Here is a 22,912-nt window from a genome sequence, read left to right on the forward strand (position 1 = left end):
TATTTCAACAATATCCACATCCTGGGAATAACAGGAGATGAACTCAGAAAGATTTGAGGAGGCTCTGTATTGCTGTGATAGTGCAATTATCTGATGTTAAAATGAGAGAATTAGGAATCTGAAACGTCAAGCAAACTGTTTAAGCTACCATATTAGTTACAGTGGTTATTTACTTTATTCAGAAAACAATACACACAATTCATACCTTACCTAAATTAACAAAAGATTTGAGACAGCAAAATCTCTTATTTCAAAAGCAAAGAGCTCTGAACCCTCCTGGCCCACAAAATAGTTTTTCACCATAGAAGACAACCATCACTTAGCCAAACGATTAATTACAGGAAATTAACTCTGTGGCACTGCAATTGTCAGCATAAGGACACTTTGTGAAACATTAAGCCATTTATGTTACTAGATCTGTGCTTAAACACACTATGCCAAATAGCTCTCATTACTACTGTCTACATAAGCACACGGTGGTAGATTCCCTTCCTATGGCCATGAGTCAAGTATTTTACAACTAGACTTCACTTCAAATATTAAAGTCCCCAGAGAGACCCATTTGTTGAAAATAAACTCAGAAAGTAGTACATTACAAAATATTAAAATTTTTACAAATTAAATTAGCATAAAGGAAAAAAACCACATAATAATGTCCATATCTGCAGGAAAAGTATTTGATAAAAAATGATACTCAACTTTGATACTCATTTTTGGAAAAGAAGTCATGATAGAGGGTTCAAAAAAAATACAGTAAAACAACTCTTCTTGGTAATTTATTAAAAAGATTCTCTTTAAAATCAGGTACGATAAAAATGCCCATCGTTATCACTTTACTATTACCACTTCTAGTCAAAGTTGTTTTGGAGGTTAAAGCCAGTATAAGATACGGAAAAATAAATTAAAATGTATAAAAATTGAAAATAGGAGAACAAAGTTATTATTTGCAGATGATATGACTATCTAAAACAATATCAACAACAAAACAAGAAAAATGAACAAACAAGATTTTCTAGAATCAAAAAAATAAGAAAAGTCTCTAACTACATTATTAGGAATAAAAAGAGAATTTAGTGTATTTATAATGAAGCGTTTTATAAATACCAACAACTATAAGTCATAAAACAGGTTTTTAAAAGGACAATTTATAATAACAAAAAATAAAATTTACATAGTAAGAATAAATCTAACAAAAAGATAAGTTAAACCTATAAGCAGAATATGATAAAATGTTACTCAAAGACATTAAAGATGCATAAATACATAAAGAGATATACCACATTCATGGATAGAAACATTCAATACTGTGACTATACCAATTTCCTCTAGTTGATAAAATGGAGTCAATGCAATTCCACTCAAACCCAACTTTTTTTTTTCCACAAAAACTTGAAAAGCTATTTAAGAAAATGTTATGGAAGAATGGCCAAGAATAGCTAAGACACTCCTAAAGAAAAATAATATGATAGGAAGACTTGCCAATAATTAAGACACTATGTCATTAGTATTGGAATAAACAAACTGATCAATAGAAGAGAATGAAACTCCAAAACAAATCTACATAGCAGATTAATATGACACAGACAACACTGACATATCACTGGGGGAAAAAGAAGGACTTTTCAATAACTGGGACAACTGCTTAACTACATAGGAAAAAAATTAAATACCTACTAGTACCTCTCTCCATTATACTGACATTACACGGTGATAGCAGTGGGATGGATTAAGGGCATAAATGTGAAAATCACAACTTTTTAGGAGAAAATATAGGAGACTACTGTTTTAATGTTGGGGCAGGGAATACAACTATAATGAGATATTATTTTACACTCACCAGACTAGACAAGATTAAAGAGCCTGACAATGCCAAAAGTTAAGAAGAATGGAGTAGAATGGAGATTCTAATTCACATTGCTCATCAAAATATAAATTAGTACAACCACTTTGGAAAAATTGGCATGAGATCTCTAAGTTAAACATTTTTATAATCTTCAACCCAACAATCTCACATCTAGGTCCACTACCCGGTCTTGTACATATACATCTGGAGACAGATATAAAAATGTTCACATCATTAAAAAGCCAGTTTATTTATTATTTATAGTTGCATAACAGGTTACCTCAAAATATATTTGCCAAAAACAATAAACATTTATAACCTCTCAGTTTCTGCATATTAGAAATCTGGAAGCAGCTAAGTAGGGAGGTTCTGGCTCAGGTTCATGAGATTATAGTCAAGAGATATTGGCAAGATCTACAATCATCTGAAGGCTTGATTGGAGCTACAGATGGCTCACTCATACAGATGAATTATTGGTAATATTGTTGCTAGAAGCCTCAGTACCTCCCCACAGTGGTTTCTTCAAAGGTCTGCTTGAGTATCACCATGATATGGCTTCTGGCTTTCTCCAGATAGATAGAACCGGGAAAGCCACCAAAGTTTCATCATCACTTTCTCAATACTCTACTGACACAGAGAGCAACCCTACTCAATGTGGGAGGGGGTCTACACAAAGGCATAATATTAAGAAGCACAGATCACTGGGGGCCATCTTAGTATCTGGCTATTAAACCTAGAAGAGGTTGGTTTCTAAGTGTAGAAGGGTATATATACTATATTATAATAGAGATGAATAGTAATAGCTGTGAAAAGGAATGAATCAGAACTGCACTAAAAAACATGGATGAGCCCTAACTGGTTTGGCTCTGTGGATAGAGCATCGGTCTGTGGACTGAAGGGTCCCAGGTTCAATTTTGGTTAAGGGCATGTACCTTGGTTGTGGGCACATCCCCAGTAGAGAGTATGCAGGAGGCAGCCGATCAATGTTTCTCTCTCATTGATGTTTCTAACTCTCTATCCCTCTCCCTTCCTGTATGTAAAAAATCAATTTAAAAAAAAATGGATGAATTTTCCCAAAACAATACTGAATAAATAACCAAGTCTCAGAAGACAAAATAAAGTATAATACCATTTATATAGGGTTCAAAATCAAACTAAACTAAAACAATTTATTAGTATCACAATTTAGGTGATGAAATTATAAGAAAAATCAAGAGGAAAAAAAATTTCAGAATAGTGGTTACCTTTGGAAAGGTGGGAAGGCCATGAGATGGGGAGAAACACACAGGTCAATGCAAGTTATTGATAGTGTTTTGAGTCTTGGATGAAGTGGTGAATTTAGTTGTTTATTATATAACTAGAGGCCCAGTTCATGAAATTCGTGCACAGGTAGGGTCCCTAGAGGCTGCCAGCTGCTGGCCAGGGCCTTCCTTCATTTCGCACTGCCCCCTGCCCTTCTCTGCCATTCATTTCACATTGCCCCCTGCCCTTCTCTGCTGTTCCTACCCCGCCCTTCTCTGCTGCTCCTACCCTGCCCTTCTCTGCCGCTCCTACCCTGCCAGTCGCCCATCTCTGCCTCTCCTACCACGCCCTTCTCTGCCGCTCCTACCACGCCCGTCTCCGCTACCTTGGCTCCATTGCTTGGCTTCCTTCTACGGTGTCTTCAGTCTTCGCTCCCTGCCGGTATATCAGTGATGGCGAACCTATGACACACATGTCAGAGGTGACACGCGAACTCATTTTTTTGGTTGATTTTTCTTTGTTAAATGGCATTTAAATATATAAAATAAATATTAAAAATATAAATCTTTGTTTTACTATGGTTGCAAATATCAAAAAACTTCTATATGTGACATGGCACCAGAGTTAAGTTAGGGTTTTTCAAAATGCTGACACGCCGAGCTCAAAAGGTTTGCCATCACTGCAGTATATGCAAATTAGCCACCATCTTTGTTGGCGGTTAATTTGCATATTGCTCTGATTAGCCGATGGTGGGTGTAGCGAAGGTACGGTCAATTTGCATCTTTGTCTATTATTAGATATGATATGGTTTATAACTTGCATAGAATGGTGACTTTTGAACTGGTATATAATGCATATACAATCACACACAGGCTCTGGTTGCATAACATCTTTTTTTTATCACAATATGTTCTTAAATAATAAAGAAAACATTAAAAGAAAAAGAATATTATAACAATGTTTAGTATCACTGCTTTTTATAATTTGTTCTTTGGGGCTTTTTTCTCCAAACATAATGTTGAGAATCCAGTTCCAGCTATTTAGTCAGAAATTTTGGGTGCTGATGATAAATAAGCCCTAGTGGAGGAAGAAAGTATAAAGAAAAAAAAAAAGAAGGCAGGGGGTGAGGGGGTAAAAGATCAACCGAAGGACTTGTATGCATGCAAATGAGCATAACCAATGGACACAGATGCAGGGGAGAGTAAGTGCTGAGGGTGGGCGGCAGGGAGAGGTCAATGGGGGGAAAAAAGGAGACTTATGTAATACTTTAAACAAGAAAGAATTTAAATTTAAAAAAGAAATTAAAGAGGTAAAGTAAATTAATAAAATACATCAGTTTTTATGTGAGCAAAATATTTCTGTAATTTTTTTTTAAAGAATTAGTGTTGAGTAAATTTCAGAACAATTATATATCAGTAAAATATGGTATTGCTAAAACTCAATTGATTCCTTGCCTGTTTTGAAATGGAACTATTATTTTGAAAAAAAAAATTATTTCCTCAAAATCTTTTGTACCAGCTATTACAAAAGAAAAACTGTAAATGTTTTTTAAAACTGGTATTAAAAAAAAGTAATGCACCCTAACCAGTTTGGCTCAGTGAATAGAGCATCGGCCTGTGGACTGAAGGGTCCCAGGTTCAATTCCGGTCAAGGGCATATACCTTGGTTGCGGGCACATACCCAGTAGAGAGTGTGCAGGAGGCAGCTGATCAATGTTTCTCTCTCATGGATGTTTCTAACTCTCTATCCCTCTCCCGTCCTCTCTGTAAAAAATCAATAAAATATATTTTTAAAAAAATAATAATAATGCAAAAATCCTAAACAAAATACTACCAAATCAAATACTACAGTACATCAGAAAAATAATACATCATGATCAAGTGGGATTCATTCCAGGGGCACACAGATGGTTCAACATACACAAATCAATCAATGTAATACACCATATTAACAAAAGAAAGGATAAAAATCATATGATCATATCAATAGATGCAGAAAAAGCATCTGATATGATACAACATCCATTTATGATTAAAACACTCAATAAAATAGGAATAGAAAAGTACCTCAACATAATAAAGGCCATACCATCTATATAATAAAAGCATAAGCGACCTTTACAGTGGAACAACCAGAACGACCAGTCATTATGATGCGCACTGATCACCAGGGGGCAGATGCTCAACACAGGGAGCTGCGTTGAGCGTCTGCCCCCTGGTGGTCAGTGCGCTCCTACAGAGGGAGCGTTGCTCATTCGGAAGCTGAGTTCACGGCTGGCAAGCGCAGCGGCAGGAACCTCTCCTGCCTCCGCAACAGCGCTAAGGAGCAGCGAGCCGAGAGGTAAGGAGCCAGCAGGCGGGCGGTAAGGAGCAAAGGGTCCTGGACTGCGAGAGGGCGCAGGCCAGGCTGAAGGACACTGCCTCCCGCTCCACTCCCGCCCCCGCCCCCGCCCCCGCCCCCTCCTCAAGTGCACCAATTTTGTGCACCGGGCCTCTAGTATATAATAAACTCACAGCCAATATTATACTCAATGGCAAAAAACTGAAAGCTTTTTCTCTAAAATTAGGAACAAGTCAAGGATGCCCACTCTCACCACTCTTACTCAACATAGTGCTGGAAGTCCTAGCCAGAGCATTAAGGCAAGAGAAATAAATAAAACACATTCAAATTGGGTAGGAAGCAGTAAAAGTGTCACTTTTTGTAGATGACATGATTCTGTACATAGAAAACAAAGATTCCACTAAAAAACTATTGGAAACAATAAACAAATACAGCAAAGTTCCAGGATACAAGATCAATGTACATAAATCCACTGCCTTCCTGTGTATACTAACAACAAACCTTCAGAAATAAAAGAAAAAACATTTGTTTTGCAACTGCAACCAAAAGAATAAAATACCTAGAAATAATCTTAACAAGGGAAGACATCAAAGACCTACATACTGAAAACTACAAAGCTGTATTAAAAGAGATTGAAGAAGACACAACAAAGTGAAAAATATCCCATGTTTATGTATTGGAAGAATCAAATAGTTAAAATGGACATATTACCTAAAGCAATATACAGACTTAATGCAATCCCCATCAAATCCTTTTGGGGAGCACAAGAGACTTGGTTGGAAAGTCTGTAATGAGGACATTCTGAGAAAAGAGAAGCGTGTGAAAGGCCACCTGCCCTGTTTATCAGAATTCTGACTTAGGGGAGTGTCGAAGGTGGCGCCCCTAATTATTCCTCCACCTTTCCAAACAAGTCTGTATACGTGCAGATCCCCGGGGTGCTTACTGGAATCCTTATGCTTAATCCCTGGATGCCCTTGCCTAGAGAACAATGTAAACACATGTGTCCCCCCAAGACTACTCACCCTACTGCTTGTATCTAAAGATAAAAATTCCAATAAAAGCCTAATGAGGCAGGCAATCGAGAGTTCCTGGTCACTATCAGCCAGGCCATCCCTCAGCCCTCTCCCCGACAGTGAAACTGTGTCAGGGTAATCTGTTCATCTGTCGTTCAGGGGCTGCTGGTCAGCCCCAGCAAAATCCCAATGTCATTTTTTAAAGAAATAGAACAAAATTATCATGAGATATGTATTGCACCACAAAAGACCCTGAATAGTCAAAGTGATTATGAGAAAAAAAGAACAAAGCCGGAGGCATTACACTACCTGACTTCAAATTATACTACAGAGCTATGATAGTCAAAACAGCATGGTATTGGCAGAAAAACAGACACACAGATCAATGGAACAGAATTGAGTCCATATATAAAGCCACATTTATATGGGCAGATAATTTTCTATGGGACTATATAAAACTCAAAAGCTTTTGCACAGCAAAAGTAACCAACAAACGAATGGGAAATGATATTTGCAAACAATAGCTCCAACAAAGGTTTAATATCCAAAATATATAAAGAACTCATAAAACTCAACACCAAACAAACAACCCAATCAAAAAATGGGTAGAGGACCTAAACAGACACCTCTCCCAAGACATACAAACCACCAACAATATATGAAAAGATGCTCAACTTCACTAGCTATTAGGGAAATGCAAATCAAAACTACAATGAGATACCACCTCACACCTGTTAGAGCAGCTATTATCAACAAGACAAATAATAAGTGTTGGAGAGATTGTGGAGAAAAAAGAACCCTCATTCACTGCTGATGAAATGTAGATTGGTACAGCCACTATGGAAAACAGTTTGGCAATTCCTCAAAAAATTAAAAATAGAGCTACCATGTGACCCAGCAATCCCTCTCCTGGGTATACACCAGAAAACTTGAAAACATGTATTTGCAAAGACATATGCACCCCTGTGTTCATTTGAGGCAACATGGATGAACCTTGAGAATATCATCCTAAGTGAAATAAGTCAGTCAGAAAAAGCTCAGAACCATATGATTTCACTCATATGTGGGATATAAAACTGAAACTCATGGACTCTTAGCATATTAGGCTTTTTATTATATAGGATATTTTAAAATACAACTACATACTTCTGAAAGTGTCAAGTATCATTTATGTTTTTGTTCTTTGCTTCATACACTGCCGTTATTAAATATAACAAGTAAAATCTGCCTTTGAAGATACACAAGCGATTAAAATTTTTAAACGCTGGCATAACGAGCAGTTATAAGCAACTCGAAAATGACAGACAAGACCTTAGAATTCAATTCAGAAAATTCTACCCCCTTGGTTACTAGAGTATGAGCTCATCTAGTCACAAAAGAATATTTCCCACAGAAGATTATCTGCCAGTCTTTCAATATAACACAAAAATGGGGAAAAAAATAACTTTCCTTGTTTTCCCAAAATAAGGTGGAAAAAGAAAATGCTGTAACAGCAGCCACTGGAGGGAGGACTTGTTGTTAGAATGAGAATAAAAAAGCATAAAACATTTTATCTGGTGCTTTGTCTGAACATAACATTTTGTTAAACTCATTTCTATTTGTTTAAATGACAAATGCTGAAAATACTGCTTCTTCTGCGTGTGTTAAACTTCCTTTTACTGAAAAACAGATGTTGATTCAACCATCCTTTATTGGTATATAAATTAGCAGTGAGAAAATGATAAAGCTGCCTGGACTAACATAGAATTAGCACCAATGCTTAGTCTAAATGTGTATACTTAAAGGCCTACACTTTATTTTAAATAAATCTGTAGTTTGTTCATGTGAAATATTATCCACAAGTTTTGCCAAAAGACCTCAGGCACTACTTAATCCCTAAGTAACTACCTGAAATCTGACCATACATAAATTGGTGGAGCTTCTATAAACTTGTGGCATTGCTGGTAATGTGTTTGATGGGTTTTATTTAGTTTTTAATGACACTGTACTACAACCTCATGAGAGATCCTAAACCAGAACCACTCAGCTAAGCTGTTCCAAAATTTCTAACCCTAAGCGACTGTGTAAGATAATAAATATCTTTCATTTTAAGCTGCTAAATTTTGGGGTAATTTGTTACACAGCAATAGACAATATATCTTTAAATCTGCAGTGAACTAGTGAGCATCACTTAAGCTCCCAGACTCATTCATTCTCATCATTATTGAAGTGCTTACTGATTTTCCAATTCAGCAATAATTTACTTTTTATGTGAAGAAGGAGCTTCCTTTGGATTTACCAAAACAGAAATGCTTTCTTTTACTGTCTTTGGATTTAAAAAATAGTAGAAAATTACCTTACATAACTCAATATTTTCAGTATTAAGGGTTGATCTCACTGAAAGACTTTGTTCATTGAGAGAAAAACAGACTGTACTTTTTAATTAGTACAGTCAAAAATACAACACATGTTTGTTTGGATTAAAATAATTATACATTTTTTATTGAGAAAAATATTCAGAATAAACTAGTTTGAAATGGCTTGTTTCAAAATGATAAAACTGAAATGTCTACTTTCTTAAAAGTACTGTAGTATTCCTAATGCATATTCACCATCATAATCACTCACACGTTTTCAAAATAATGGAATATTATCTAAGAGCAATAATGGTTTAATCACAATTACCTGTCAAATACATTAGCAAACTGACATCATATTAGTCACCTGGAAAAATGTAAGAAAAGACCCTAAAAAAAACAGGATAAACATAAAAAAATGCTTGATGCTGGAAGAAAGAAGTACAAAATGATCTCTAATAAACAACTTTGCTGGTTTTGGGATCCTAAAACCAAACCTATAGTCATCCTCTTTACAGTTCAGTAAAGACCCAACCTACAGAAAAGACCCTACCACCACCTTGACAACAGTGTAAGGGAAGTCACTAGAGCACAATGAGATTTTAAAAATGTAATTTACAGCACAGACAAGGTAGACTCATAGAGGGTGTCTACACTGAATGCAATATACCCCAATCACTATATGTATCGGGAAAAATAAATATAATAGATGCAGTACAGCCACAGAAAGTAAAAAACAAACAGTGTCCATGTTAAAGTTATATAATGCAAGAATAAAAAATTGAAACATCTACAGGCACCAGAAAGTTCATAGTAAATGCAAGCAGTTAGGCCCAGCTTAGACTGAATGAGTGTGAAGGCTGCAACAACTGGAAAACACGTGGCACACTTGAGGGGAATTGCTCTTTGCCTCACTGCTGCCACATAGATAGAAGGTCTAGAGTGCCAGAAGTTCATGTTTTTCAGGAAGAACCAAAAACCTAGATTTTCACACAAATTTTTACATAGTTGGAAACTAATTTTAAAACATTAAAGATTGTTCAAGTCCATTTAGCCTGGGGGGGGGGGGTCCAATTTGCAAACTCTGCTCTGTGCAGTATTATAGGGGACATAATTGTGTAGTATTCTCCCATACAGTTCAGCAACATCCAAGACAAAAAGAGATACACCATATTTGGGTAATATGGTTACTGACATATCATTACTATGTAATACTAATTCTAATGTCAATGCTCATAATTATATTCCTTGCAAACATATAACTCCAATTCTTGTTTCTGTGTTATTTTGCTCTACTCTACAAATTTTTTACATCTTACTGGTAAATTTCTAGTGTTATACCATTTCAATACCCATAAGTAAAAACTCAATGCTTATAATTCAAATATTATATTTAGTTCCTCTAAACTTGGAAGGTCCTACCTAGATTCCAACCTAGATTTATTTACTGAAAAATAGCCTACCAAAATCCTTCCATCATATCTAGGAAATAGTAGAAACACACACAAATTGTGGATGAATACATACCTATTAATTTTATTTGTTCTTTAAATTCTCCTTTGCCTTTTTTTTCAAATATATTTTTATTGATTTCAAAGAGAGGAAGTAAGAGGCAGAGAGAGATTGAAACATCAATGAGAGAGAATCAACAATCAGCTGCCTCCAGCATGCCTCCCCAATGAAGATCAAGCCCACAACATAGACATGTGCCCTGATCGGGAATCGAACCTCAACCTCCGGTTCATAGGTTGATGCTTAACCACTGAGCCATGCAGGCTGGGCAAATTCTCCTTTGTTTTTTATATCTAACTAGTGGCCCAGTACACAGATTCATGCACATTGAAAGGAAATTAATTAGAAGAAATATTTATTGCTGAGTAGTATCCAATTGTATAGATGTATCATAGTTTATCACTCACCAGCTGAAGGACATATGTGTTGTTCCTAGTTTTTGTTGATTATGAAAAAAGCCATTATAAACATTCATGTGTAGGTTTTTAAGTGAACATAAATTGTCCATTCACTTGGGTAAATACCTCAGAGTGAACTTGTTCAGTTGTATGGTAAATGTATGTTTAAGATGATAGAAACTGCCAAACTTTTCAATAGTGACTGAACCATTATGCTTTCCCAATTTCATTCTCATTTTGCATTTTATTAAGCTGTAAGATACAGGCTCTTTATCAGATGGATGGACGGTTGGTCACAGCTTCAGAATGTCAACAAAAACAAATTCTCGATCAACAATGACAGCTCGAAACACACATGTGATTGGCGCCAGTGAGAGCTTTATATGTATCACGCATGCGCGAGTCAACATTTATTTTTAAATTGCCAGTGCGCATCATATACACCAGCCAATCGGTCAGCCGGTTGGACAGACGTACGATCGATCACTTAGACTTTTATATATATAGATTGAAACCACTCTATTCACTCTCCAAGTCTTAGGAATACCTAAATTGTAGCAGGTTAAGTTTCTAATAAACTCTGGGTAAATCCATTTTTTAACATTATAAAAGACTTTTTTTCAATTGCCCAAGAGGTTTTTCCTTGTACAAAAACACCATCATTTTGCAAGTCATACAAAAATACAGTATTAAAACAAAAAATCCCAGCTGGTGTGGGTCAGTCGATGGCTGAACACTGACCCATAAACAAGGAGGTCGAAGTTCGATTCCCATGTCAGGACAAATGCCCGGTTTTGTGTTCAATCCTCAGTAGAGGGGCATGCAGGAGACAGCTGATCAGTGATTCTCTTTCATCATTGATGATTCTGTCTCTCCTCTCTCTTCCTCTCTGTAATCAATAAAAATATATATTTTTTAAAAAGACTGCTCCCAGTATAATAACCAGTAGCAGCTTATAAAACACAAGCTATCCAGGTGAGACATCAGTAACCTATTTCCCACCAGTTCTCCAAAGTCAGTCCCAGAAAAATAATCTTTAAATGAAATCTGCAACAAATCTTGTTAGAAGGTAAATTTCCTCAATTAAACTATTTTCAAACTATAGAAAAAAATTAAATTGGGTCTTTTTCAAGCATAACACAATAATACACAATGTATTATTTCCTATCATTTTTCATTCCATTTTCCTTCTTTCTTTTCTTTCATGTACTTTCTTTTTTTCCTCAGTCACTTTGGATGGTATAGAATCCAAAATTCTTCACTAATTTCTTCTTTCTGACCACTTTCTTCTTCCAAGTTTTTGAACAATCTCCGATTGTTCAAAGTGGGTCTATGGGAAACTAAGTTCAAACTCTAAACATTCCTCTACTAGAGCACAAGCAATCCAATCAATGATGAAGAAAAATAGATCAGCCGTTAGTCTGCTCAGGCTGTCGTAACAAGATACCAGAAACTAGAAGGCTTAAACAGAGGAGTTCTGGAAGCTGTAAGTCCCAGGGCAAGATCGAGCAGGGCTGGTTCATGGTAAGAACCCTACCTATTCCTGGCTTTAGACAGCCATCTTATTGCTATGTCCTCAGTGGGTGGAGAAAGCAATCCAGGGAGCTCTCTGGTGTCTCTTCTTATGAGGACACATACTAACAGATCAGGGTTCCACCCTATGACTTCATTTAACCTTACATATTGTCCTTGGGATTTGGGCTTCAACATATGCATTTGGATGGCGGTGGGGAGTAAAATTCAGTCCACAGCAATTAGAAAGAAATGAATCAGAGGATTTTATCATGTACAGAGACATCGATGTGATAATATTCTCGATACTTTCCCAAATATCCTCTAACCTTAGAAAATAGGTTACTTCAACATCATCAGCTCATTTGGCTCTGCTTTAAAATTCTAAGGCCATTTTTGTCCCTAATCAGAGAAAGGAAGGAGCAGAGAAAGGAGATGTGGAAGTTTGTGGACAACTACAGAGTTAGAGGGCACAGTCCACACAAGAGACTACCCCCACTTCTAACACCAATTGCAAGTTCAGAGGCTTCCTAAAGTCCCCTAAGGTTCAAGAATTCCCTAGAATTATTATCAGATAATAAATTATTATTACTTTATTATTAAAGACTCAATGAGCTCACTGAAAACTGTTATACTCATGGTTATGGTTTATTACATGGAAAGGATAAAGATTTACACTGGGGAAGAGAAGCACATAGGACAGAGCTCAGGAAAGCACCAAACATGGAGTTTCTGATGTCCTCTCCCTGTAGACTCACGGACATGCTACTCTGCCCCTATCTACCAGTATGTCTGACAATGTACATGGAGTATTATTGCCAACCAGAAAAGCTAACAGGAGACATGGTGTTCAGAGTTTTAGTGGGGCTCCATGGAGGCATGATTGGCTACACGGTTGATCTAGGTTTCCAGGTCCACTGATATCATGTGACCCAAGCCCCCACCCTAAGTCATGTAGTTAGTATTTCTGGCAGAGGCAGTCTCCATCCTAAGACTACAGGAGAATGGCTAATCCCACCCTAAATCATACTGTTGTACAACATGACCCAAGACCCCCAGGCAAACTAAGATACTAGAGTTTACCAGCCAAGAGGCTGAGGACAAAGGCCAGACCTCTTTTTGAGCAAGGGTAAATTCTTTACTACATAAAAGACGAGAAAAAACAACCAGGATTTTCTAATGCCTTAGAGAGGCAAGTCTCTACTCCTCAGCAAACTATACAAGCCTTCTCTCCTCTTAAGTCCCCCACCCCCAGTGATTTGGCTTCTATCTCTTCCTTCCATCTCTCATGACAACAAACTTTCTTCCTCTAGTAATTGCAAATTCCTTTTTGTTTTAACAAACATCAGACTGCTGAGAGGTATTTCTTTGTGTGTGTCTGTGTGTGTGTGTGTGTGTGTGCGCGCGCGCGCGCACCATTCCTGGAAGTGCTGTAGGCAGTTAGACACCGCAGAACAAGACCACAGGTCAGGTACAGAAGGTCACGAGGGTGAAAAGCCCCAGGTGCCTAACAATGGACAATCAACTGTAGGGTTGGACCTAACTCCCAGGGTGACTCTTCCTCCTCTAGCATATCACTGGTCATGCAGTTTGGACCCCATAACCTTTCCTCCCTAGAAATAACATCTATGCCTCAGTTGTATTTCAGCTCCAGGCCCAGAGAAGCAACAAACCAACCACTGCTGACGTCAGGACCAGCTGCACTCAATAAAGCTCTGGTGCCAGCCAATCAATCAATGGAGACCACAACCCTGAAAGGACACACCAGGAAAACTGCTGAATATTCTATGAAGATCTTTCCCTGGGACCTTCCCTAAAATCTCACCCTTAAAACCCTTAGGACGAAGGTCCCAGTGCACTCTCCCTCTAGGGAGCATGCCCCTGTCTTTCCCTTCCTTCTCCCTCTCCCCCAAGCACTTTACCATTAGCTTCCCCACTCCCTAGCTCTAAGGGCCCTTCCTTTATCTCTATAACTTGTTTCCTAAGCCCATTTCCTCTAGGAATAACTTTTTCTAGCTCTGTAATTTACCCAATAAATGTTCTCTTACAGTTGGGTCTTGTTCTGAATTCTTTACTAGCCAGAACCCAAGTACTGAGGTCACTGAAACCAGGTTTGGTAGGACCCCTCTGGTCAGACACCTGGTGTCGTTCCCACCACCTACAACAGAAGTACTGCAATACCAGGTCGATGTGTGGAGTGGACGAAACAAGCTCCTACCATCTCCTAATACCAAAAATCCATTTAATATACTGTCTTCGGATAGAGGGTGTATCCAATATTAAACTGGTAAGAATAGATACTACACTTGATCTTAGCCAAAAGGCTGAGGAGCAATAACTAACTGATCCTTAAGTTCTCAATTTAAGCATTATTTTCTCGAGAAAGCCTTTATATAACCCCAAGCAAGGCATTGTGCCTCTCCCAACATACTTCTATCATAATACAACATATTTTGTTAAAGTCTTACCTTTATAGCAGACATGCCAACCAGCATGCAAGATCTCAAGTGTGTCTTATGATTAGGTATCCATCTTTTACTGATTCTAGTTAACTGAGACCCTAACTAACTCTTGCTCTGTTTTCCTTCCCTCATACTTCGGTTTAGAGCTTAGGCCTTTGCCTGTTTATTCCCCCTCCTCCCTACCTCTGTTGAGACGAAAGTCCTATCCCTGTTGAGCTAATCCCTACTGACAGACTACCTTTCTTTGCCACCTGAACTTGCCCAATGTTCTTCACTGATCCTTCCGACCCATCCCCCAACCAATTCCTGGATATGAACACATAAGATAAGTACTCCAACTACATTAGAGGGTGTTAAGCCAAATGGATCAAGATGATTAATTTCCAAACTTCTGGAGTTAGAACCAGAATCATTTATATAGTATAGACAAAAACAATGATATGCAGAAGACTAGGGTAATTCAAATCAAATGAGCATCTCACTCATCAACTAATCAAATTTTTCACATTTTTTAAATGCCCCACCTTGAAATATAATCTTGCTCACAATGTTAGTTTGTTCCATGTTCTAAACAAGGCACAGAAAACTAAGCTATGCTTTGTACATTAAAAAGATATCACTTACACTCCTTCATTACCTTGGATATTAATTCTGAATTGTTTTTTAAATACTAGTAGAGGTAGTATATCTGTTGAACCACATATAGTATCTTTCCAGCTGCTTTCTTATACCAAATCATATATGAAAGCAGCACAGCTCTGCTGTCTGTAACCTTCTTTGACTTAGGTGTGAAATTTTGAGCAAGTCAGTCATCTGACACCTCATCTGTAGCAAATTAATCAATTTTAATTTGCAAAAGAATGATAAGCAAAATTATGGTTCAATTTTTCATTCATTAAATTAAAGCACAATAATCAATTTAAATGAGCTTCATAGCTGAAATAGCCCAAGAATGTTTAATAGACAATGATCGTGTACAAAACATTCAATTATTAAAAAAAAAGATGTGTCACCTTTAACTAATGGGCCATTAGCCATTTAAAAATCCCTTTTTTTCTTAAACAGATAATCTAAAATGTTTTTCAAAATGTTGGACAATGTTGAATTATATGTTACTCATTGAATTACTCAATTAAGACTCATTACTTTAGGGATAGAAATTATGTGACACCTGGTCTGAAAAACTTATAGTGGGACTATACAGACTGCACACCTCCCAAACACTGACTGTTGAACCAAATGGTACATTACTCGATGTACCATTACTCGATGTACAATCGGTCTTACTGAATTACTCAAGGTCAAGTGACTGACTTCAGAACCACAGGCTGAAATGTAGCTGGGATTTTCACTCCCTCACCCTATCCCACAATCCATTACAATCTGTGGAGCCACATTACTTTTTGTCACTGTGTTGCTGGGTCCTCTCACCTTTACTGTCAGTTCTGGTGCTTACCATCCATTACTATTACTGATCTCTGACTCTGTCCATCTAGCCCAGGGGTGGGCAAACTTTTTGACTCGAGGGCCACAATGGGTTCTTAAACTGGACCAGAGGGCGGGAACAAAAGCATGGATGGAGTGTTGTGTGAACTAATATAAATTCAAAGTAAACATCATTACATAAAAGGGTACAGTCTTTTTTTTTTTTAGTTTTATTCATTTCAAAGGGGCCGAATCCGGCCCGCAGGCCAAAGTTTGCCCACGACTGATCTAGCCACATCCAAATGCTATACTGCTATCCAACATTTCTTTTCTCTGTTTCTTCATCATTTTTGTCTCTTCCATTTCCTGCTCTTCTCAGCTATTAGACAAAAGAGAGCTACTTCACAGGCACAGTAAGCCAATCAATACACTCCTTTCCTTCTAATAAAAAGAAAAAAATCAAATTATGTCAGAATGATCTCTGGCTTTTCTGAAGCATTTCCATCACAATCTGATACTCAAAGGTTCATTCATTTTTACAAAAAATGTGATAGTTTCTTTTATTTCTAAGTTTGAAGTTACTGCAGATACCTTTTCTAGGCACTGAAGCTTTTACATGATAGTATTTTAGGGTTAAAAAAAGCAACAGAAGAGCAACAGAAGACATAGTGGCTGCCTTTTTAACTCTTAAAAGATTTATTTAAAAAAAAAATCTCCACGAATTTCTATGAAAATCAGATCTTAAAACAAATGGATAGTACTCCAAATGGATATATATATATATATATACATATATATACATATATATATATATCCCCAAAGCATGTGTATATATACATATATATATATATATATATATATATATATCCCCAAAGCATATAAAAACATCCTTAACATCACCAATCATTAGGAAAATGCAAATCAAGAGCACAGGAGATACAATTTCATACCCATTAGGCTGGTTATTACCAAAAAACAGAAATTCTATTTGGAGAGGATGTGAAGCGTTGTTGAGGAAGGGAGAAATTGAAACCTCTGTTTTGCTGGAGGAAATATAAAATAATCTAGCCACTGTGGATAATAGTACGGCAATTCCTAAAGAATTAAACATAGAGGTACCATATGATCTAGTAATTCCACTTCTGGGAATATACCTAAAATAAATGAAAGTAGATTCGCACAGCCATGATCATAGCAGCATCATTCATAGTAACCAAAGGTGTGAGCAACACAAGTAACCACAAACAAATGAAGGGATAAACAAAATATGGAATATACATACAATGGAATATTACTCAGCCTAAGGATATTTTAACGCATGCTACAACATAGATAAACCTCGAAGGCATTGTGCTAAGTGAAATAAGTCAGTTACAAAAGGGCAAATCTTGTATGATTCCACATATATGAGGCACCTAGAGTACAGACAAAATTCGCAGAAACAAAAGTAGATTGGGGTTGCTAGGGTTGAGGGAAGGGCGGTAATGGGAGTTAATGTTTAAAGGGTACCGATTTTTAGTTGAGGAAGATGAAAAGTTCTGAAGATGGATGATAATGATGTTTGTATATCAGTGTAAATGTACTTAATGCCATTGAAATGTACAGTCAAAAATAGTCACAATAGCAGAAGTTGTTATGCATACTTTACCACAAAAAAAATGAATAAAGTTGAAATAGAGCAGAGAAGTACTTGCTACTTAGTTACCCATGGCTATTATGCAAACCCAATCTGACTTTAAAACAGCACAAGTTATGTACAATGAGCAAATGGTTCTTGACTTTGTTGGTGCTGTTGGAAACATCTCTACATAACTAAAAATGTCAGATTCTCCTCATGGAGGTCAGCTTGGGAAAGCTGAGAAAAATAGGCTGTCCATAAATAAGATTGCTCATGCACACACCAAACCACTAAATAAATATTTGTTCGCAAGATTTTTGCACCTTAATGCCTCCATTCCTACATCCTTGCTACTCCAAGATAGACCAAACGTTCTCTTGCCTCCAAGCCTTTTGTTAGCCTAAAACGGTGGTCGGCAAACCGCGGCTCACGAGCCACATGTGGCTCTTTGGCCCCTTGAGCGTGGTTCTTCCACAAAATACCACGTGCGGGCGCACACGTATGGTGCGATTGAAACTTCATAGCCCATGCACGGAAGTCGGTTTTCGGAAAGGAGATAGACGAAACAAGTATACAAGACGAGTGTGGATGGGAGAGTTGGAAGGGGTCAACCTCAGCGAATGTACCTCAATCAGATTGAGGACGTTTTTAGCAAAGGCCAGCTTAGGAGTCCCCTAATTAAGTTAATAACAATGTACCTACCTATATAGTTTAAGTTTAAAAAATTTGGTTCAAAAGAAATTTCAATCGTTGTACTGTTGATATTTGGCTCTGTTGACTAATGAGTTTGCCGACCACTGGCCTAAAACAACTGTCCCCCACTCACTTCATTTAGATCTCTTCTCAAATAAATGTCCCCTTATCAGAGAGGCTGAGCTTGATCACCCTATCTAAAATATTCTCTCTCCCCTTACCGAGCTTTGTTTTTCTTCATAGCTCTTATCGCTACTTGAGATATATATGCTTGTTAATTTTCTTTCTTCATCCACTACAGTAAAACCTCAATATAACGAAAGGACTAATTTGGGTGAGGGGGTGTCTGATAAAGCCAAAAGTCCCTTATGTAATAAAGTAGTTTTTCCGAATGCATGTATTAAAAAATTGACCAACTAATTTACCTGTTTTTACTTATGTAGACACATTTGTGTGATCAAAATTAAGTAATGTATGAAAAGTTTAATTTCACAGAAAAGTTTTCTATATGTATTACTGTTATTTTAAATTTATACTGAATAGGTCTAGTAAATGCTTGCATTCACCAGTCACTGGGAGTAAACAAGTACACACGGTTGGGGCGTGGCTTAGCCCACGTGTTAAAACTGATTTAGAAAGTCACACCACAGGACAACAGAACCAATTACCACACAGGATGCAGTGTGATCACGTGGTAATCATTTGCCGAATATTGTTTACGAGAGGTGATTATTAGATTTCACTATGTAGTCTATAGTTGTAGACATGTAATAGTCATTTGTCTGTGAAATTACTACAGTGTTTTTTTTCCAACATATGGCCTATTCTGTTAAATTTGTTAAAAATAACGGTGATTAATAACAAAAAAAAAATAACCTATTACTTTCATTATAAGCAAATCTTGGCTAAAAGCATTTTGAAATCTTAACAGGGTGCTAATTTTCACATAGGACATACGGAAATTTTGTCCGATAAATCGAGGTCCACAAAATGGAGGATTTACTGTACAAAGTAACTTCAGAAGCATAAGGACTGTATTGGTGGGGATGGTATTCCCAGCACCTGGAACACTGCCTGGCACAATGAAGGTAGCCGATAAATAGTTGTTAAATGAATAGATGGATGTTCACAGCTTCGCAGAGCACATTCCCTCTTGGCCTCGGCACCATCTACCAGCCTTGCAGCAGCCACTGCCTCGGAGCCATCCAGAGCATCCATCCCTCTTCAGGCTTCACTCGTGAAGTGGTAGGAACACCTAGTTTACCAGTCAGAAGCCTGGTACCAGCAGTGAAGTACCATCTTCATTAAGCTCTTCACACAGTGCTCTCTGACTCAGTTTCTAAATACGCTAAATGAATACAGTACATCTATCCCTCATAATGCTGGATAAAGGACAAAAAATAAAGAATGTAGCTCTAACCCTGCTTTTAAGACAAAATGATACTAATGTACTGCACAGCAAACATCACATCGCACGTATTCTGATAAAAGTTACAAGGTACTTGATAGTCTGAAAACCACCAAATTTTCCCTTTACAAGTTTTCAGAGTATTGGAGTGAATGGACAAATGCAACCAAGTAGGCTGTCAATAAATATAGTCAAAAAATTAGGTAACGAGTGACTTGGCCCAACAGACACACACTGGAGCACTAGCACAGACTGCTTCCTAAATACACCTAACTTTATTTCCAAGCCGGACGTGTCCAGCTAAGTGAAATTCAGCCCCGTTCCATGTCCCACCAGCGTCCACGCGTGTGGCAACTTTGGAGAACATTTTATAACCGCACTTCAACCTTCTGTCTGCAAGAAACGACTCTTGGTAAAGTTTTGGCAGTTGATAATTCCTGAAGAAAAAAAATAATCTTGAACCAGAGAACCTCGGTAACTCCCCATGTGAGGAAGCCTGGGAGTACAGGTTACACCTGGGGCTCCCAGCACCCCCGCGTCCGGGTGTAAGGAGAGTCACTGAGGGACACACGGGCCCCGCCCCGCCAGGGAGGCGGGAGCTGCCCGTCAGCGGGCCAGGCCCGAGGGCGGAGGTGTCCGCACAAAACGCGCCGCGGCGCTAGGGTACCTCCGGCCCGGGGCCAGCAACCCGCACCCGAGAAGGACCAAGCCAGCCCCCGACTCTGACGCTGGCCCTGGCCTGCCGGGGGCTCGCGTCCCCGCAGACGGAGGTCCTACCTGAGCTCTGCCCGCGGCTGCGGGGCTGCGAGGGGAGGCGGAAGGAGGCGTGGCCTTCCAGCGCGCCCTGGCGAACTCCCTCGTGCGGCCCGAGTGACTTTCTCTCTCGGGATCCGCGCCCCGAACAAGTTCAAGTTGCACTTCCGGGGTCCGCGAGAGGCTGGAGCGTCATCACGCACGCGACCGCGCCAAATCCGGAAATGGGCGGGGCGTGGTCGCTGGCAGGGTTCCTGTGGCGCTGGGTGGGCTGGGAGGGAGGCCTGGGGCGGCGCGAGCGGTCACGTTCCTCACCTGCCGGCTGTGCTCGCCCCGCGCTCGCCTTTCCGAAGGGCGGGACGCCACTCCCCCGAGCCACCCCGGAGCCCGGTTCTTCCCGCGGAATTTGAGTAACAATTCCTGAGTGTGCGTGCACTACTGCCCTCCCTGCCGCTGTGGTGTAGCCCCCTTAGCGATCCGTTCACCTCCGGAAGGGACCGGAGGTGATAGAGAAGATAAATGTACCTCTCAATTACCATTCACATAAAGCTGGAGGTTAAGGGCAGGCGCCCCGAGCCTGCTCTTTTTCCTGTTTGCTGAACGCAGGCATAGCTTGGAGACATTGCAGGTTCTGTTCGAGACCACGGCAATGAAGTGTGTCCTTGTCTTTTTGTTGGCGGAGGGTCTTGCCTTCAATTTGCAAAAAAAAATGTAAAATGGGGGTATGCCTAGATTGGAAACAGCGGTGGAAAGCTATAGCCACATTGCTATCCGGGTTTGCTCCTCAGCCCTTAGGGCAAAAATCCCTGAAAGTAAAAATTACCCATGAAAATGCCCTAACTCAGTGGTTCTCAACCTTCCTAATGCCGTGACCCTTTAATACAGTTCCTCATGTTGTGGTGACCCCCAATTTCATTGTTACAAATTGAACATAATTAAAGCATAGTGATTAATCACAAAATATATGTGTTTTCCCATGGTCTTAGGCTACCCCTGTGAAAGGGGTCACGACCCACAGGTTGAGAACCGCTGCCCTAACATCCACAGAATCAGTACAGAATACATGCTGTTAAGTGTAAATTTTAGATCTTTAATTCTTGTGCACTATTGAATGTGAGATCTCATAGCTAGTTTAAATGTTTGACAACTCTCTTGAGTGGAAATATTTAAAGGCAAGACACTGACTAAGGGTACCTGTGATGATAGAGTAGAAAGATAAGAACAGTCAAGTTTTCCCAACAGCAAGTAGACATGTTAGCAAATGGTTCTATGTATTAGTTTTCTATGGCTTTCATAGGAAGTATAGTGAGTCCTCACTTAACATCCATTGATAGGATCTTGGAAACTACAACTTCAAGCAAAGCAAGGTATAATGAAACTCATTTTACCATAGATTAATTGATATAAATGAGATAAGTTCTTAGAGTATACTTCTGATCACAAAAACATCACCAAACTTCTAAATAAAGACGCAAACACCTCTAATAGTCCACATTGAAATAAATGTGAATGAGCTGTACATACATTTAAGAAAGACTAATAAAAACAAGTGAAATAATTATTTTCTAACCTGCTCAGTGTTGTGAGCAGCCAGAGCCTATCCCATCAGCTCAGGGAACAAGGCAGGAAACAACCCTGGGCAGAACCATAGTCCTTTGCAGAGTTCACTCACAGACACTCACCCCACTCTCACCCACACTGGGATAATTTAGACTTGCCAATTAACTTACTGTGTACATCTGTGGGACAAAACCAGAGTACCTAGAGAACACCCGTGAAGGCATGGGGAAAATTAGCTAACTCCTCATAGACAGTGACCCCAGCCAGGAGTCATTTTTCCCCCCTCACCAATGTTATAATGAAATGATGTTGAATAAAACAATGTTATTCAAGGACCTTCTGTATCTCAAACTAGATGGCTGAAACAACAGAAATTGTCTCACAATTCTGGGGATTAGAAATCAAAATCAAATTAAGGTACAGGGTTGTTTCCTTCTGAGGATTGTGAGGAAGAACTTGTTCCGTGCCTCCCTTCTAGTTTCTAGTGGTTTGAAAGCATCTTTCATGCCCCTTGACTTGTAGATGCATCACCCAAATGTCTGCCTTCATCTTCAGATGGCATTCTCCCTATGTTCTGGCTCTGTGTCCAAATTTCTCCTTTTTATAGAGATAACAATCATATTTTTGGGGGGCCCACCCTTATGAACTAATTTAATTTTAACTTGATTAATGTTCTAATTATCAAGGTTACATTCCTACATACTGGGATGAGGACTTCAATATATCTTTTGGGAAGAGGGGCATAATCCAACCCGTGACACTAGGTTAGAATTGTTTTGAAAGGAGAGAAGCATCTC

At 38.7% G+C, this 22,912-nt stretch overlaps 1 protein-coding gene and 1 non-coding gene across 5 annotated transcripts in view; both read right to left on the reverse strand.

The window, feature by feature from the left end:
• Nucleotides 1-20,731, reverse strand: part of ARB2A (ARB2 cotranscriptional regulator A) — a 383,721-nt gene extending 362,990 nt beyond the window's left edge. For 3 of the 4 annotated variants that reach the window (XM_070412332.1, XM_070412333.1, XM_070412330.1), the window contains exon 1: nucleotides 20,580-20,731. The gene's annotated coding sequence lies outside the window, so the exon portion shown is untranslated. Of the gene's footprint in view, nucleotides 1-11,425; nucleotides 11,443-20,579 lie in introns of those variants that run through there. The other variant, XM_070412331.1, reaches the window with a different exon arrangement.
• Nucleotides 14,344-14,532, reverse strand: LOC139009699 (U2 spliceosomal RNA). Its single transcript, XR_011471410.1, has one exon. It is a non-coding gene; the product is annotated as a U2 spliceosomal RNA (small nuclear RNA).
• Nucleotides 20,732-22,912: the final 2,181 nt, after the last annotated feature.

The sequence above is a fragment of the Myotis yumanensis genome, unplaced genomic scaffold, assembly GCF_028538775.1.
Source record: "Myotis yumanensis isolate MYYU_CA2020_CCGP unplaced genomic scaffold, mMyoYum1.0.hap1 SCAF_4, whole genome shotgun sequence".
Classification (NCBI taxonomy): Eukaryota; Metazoa; Chordata; class Mammalia; order Chiroptera; family Vespertilionidae; genus Myotis; species Myotis yumanensis.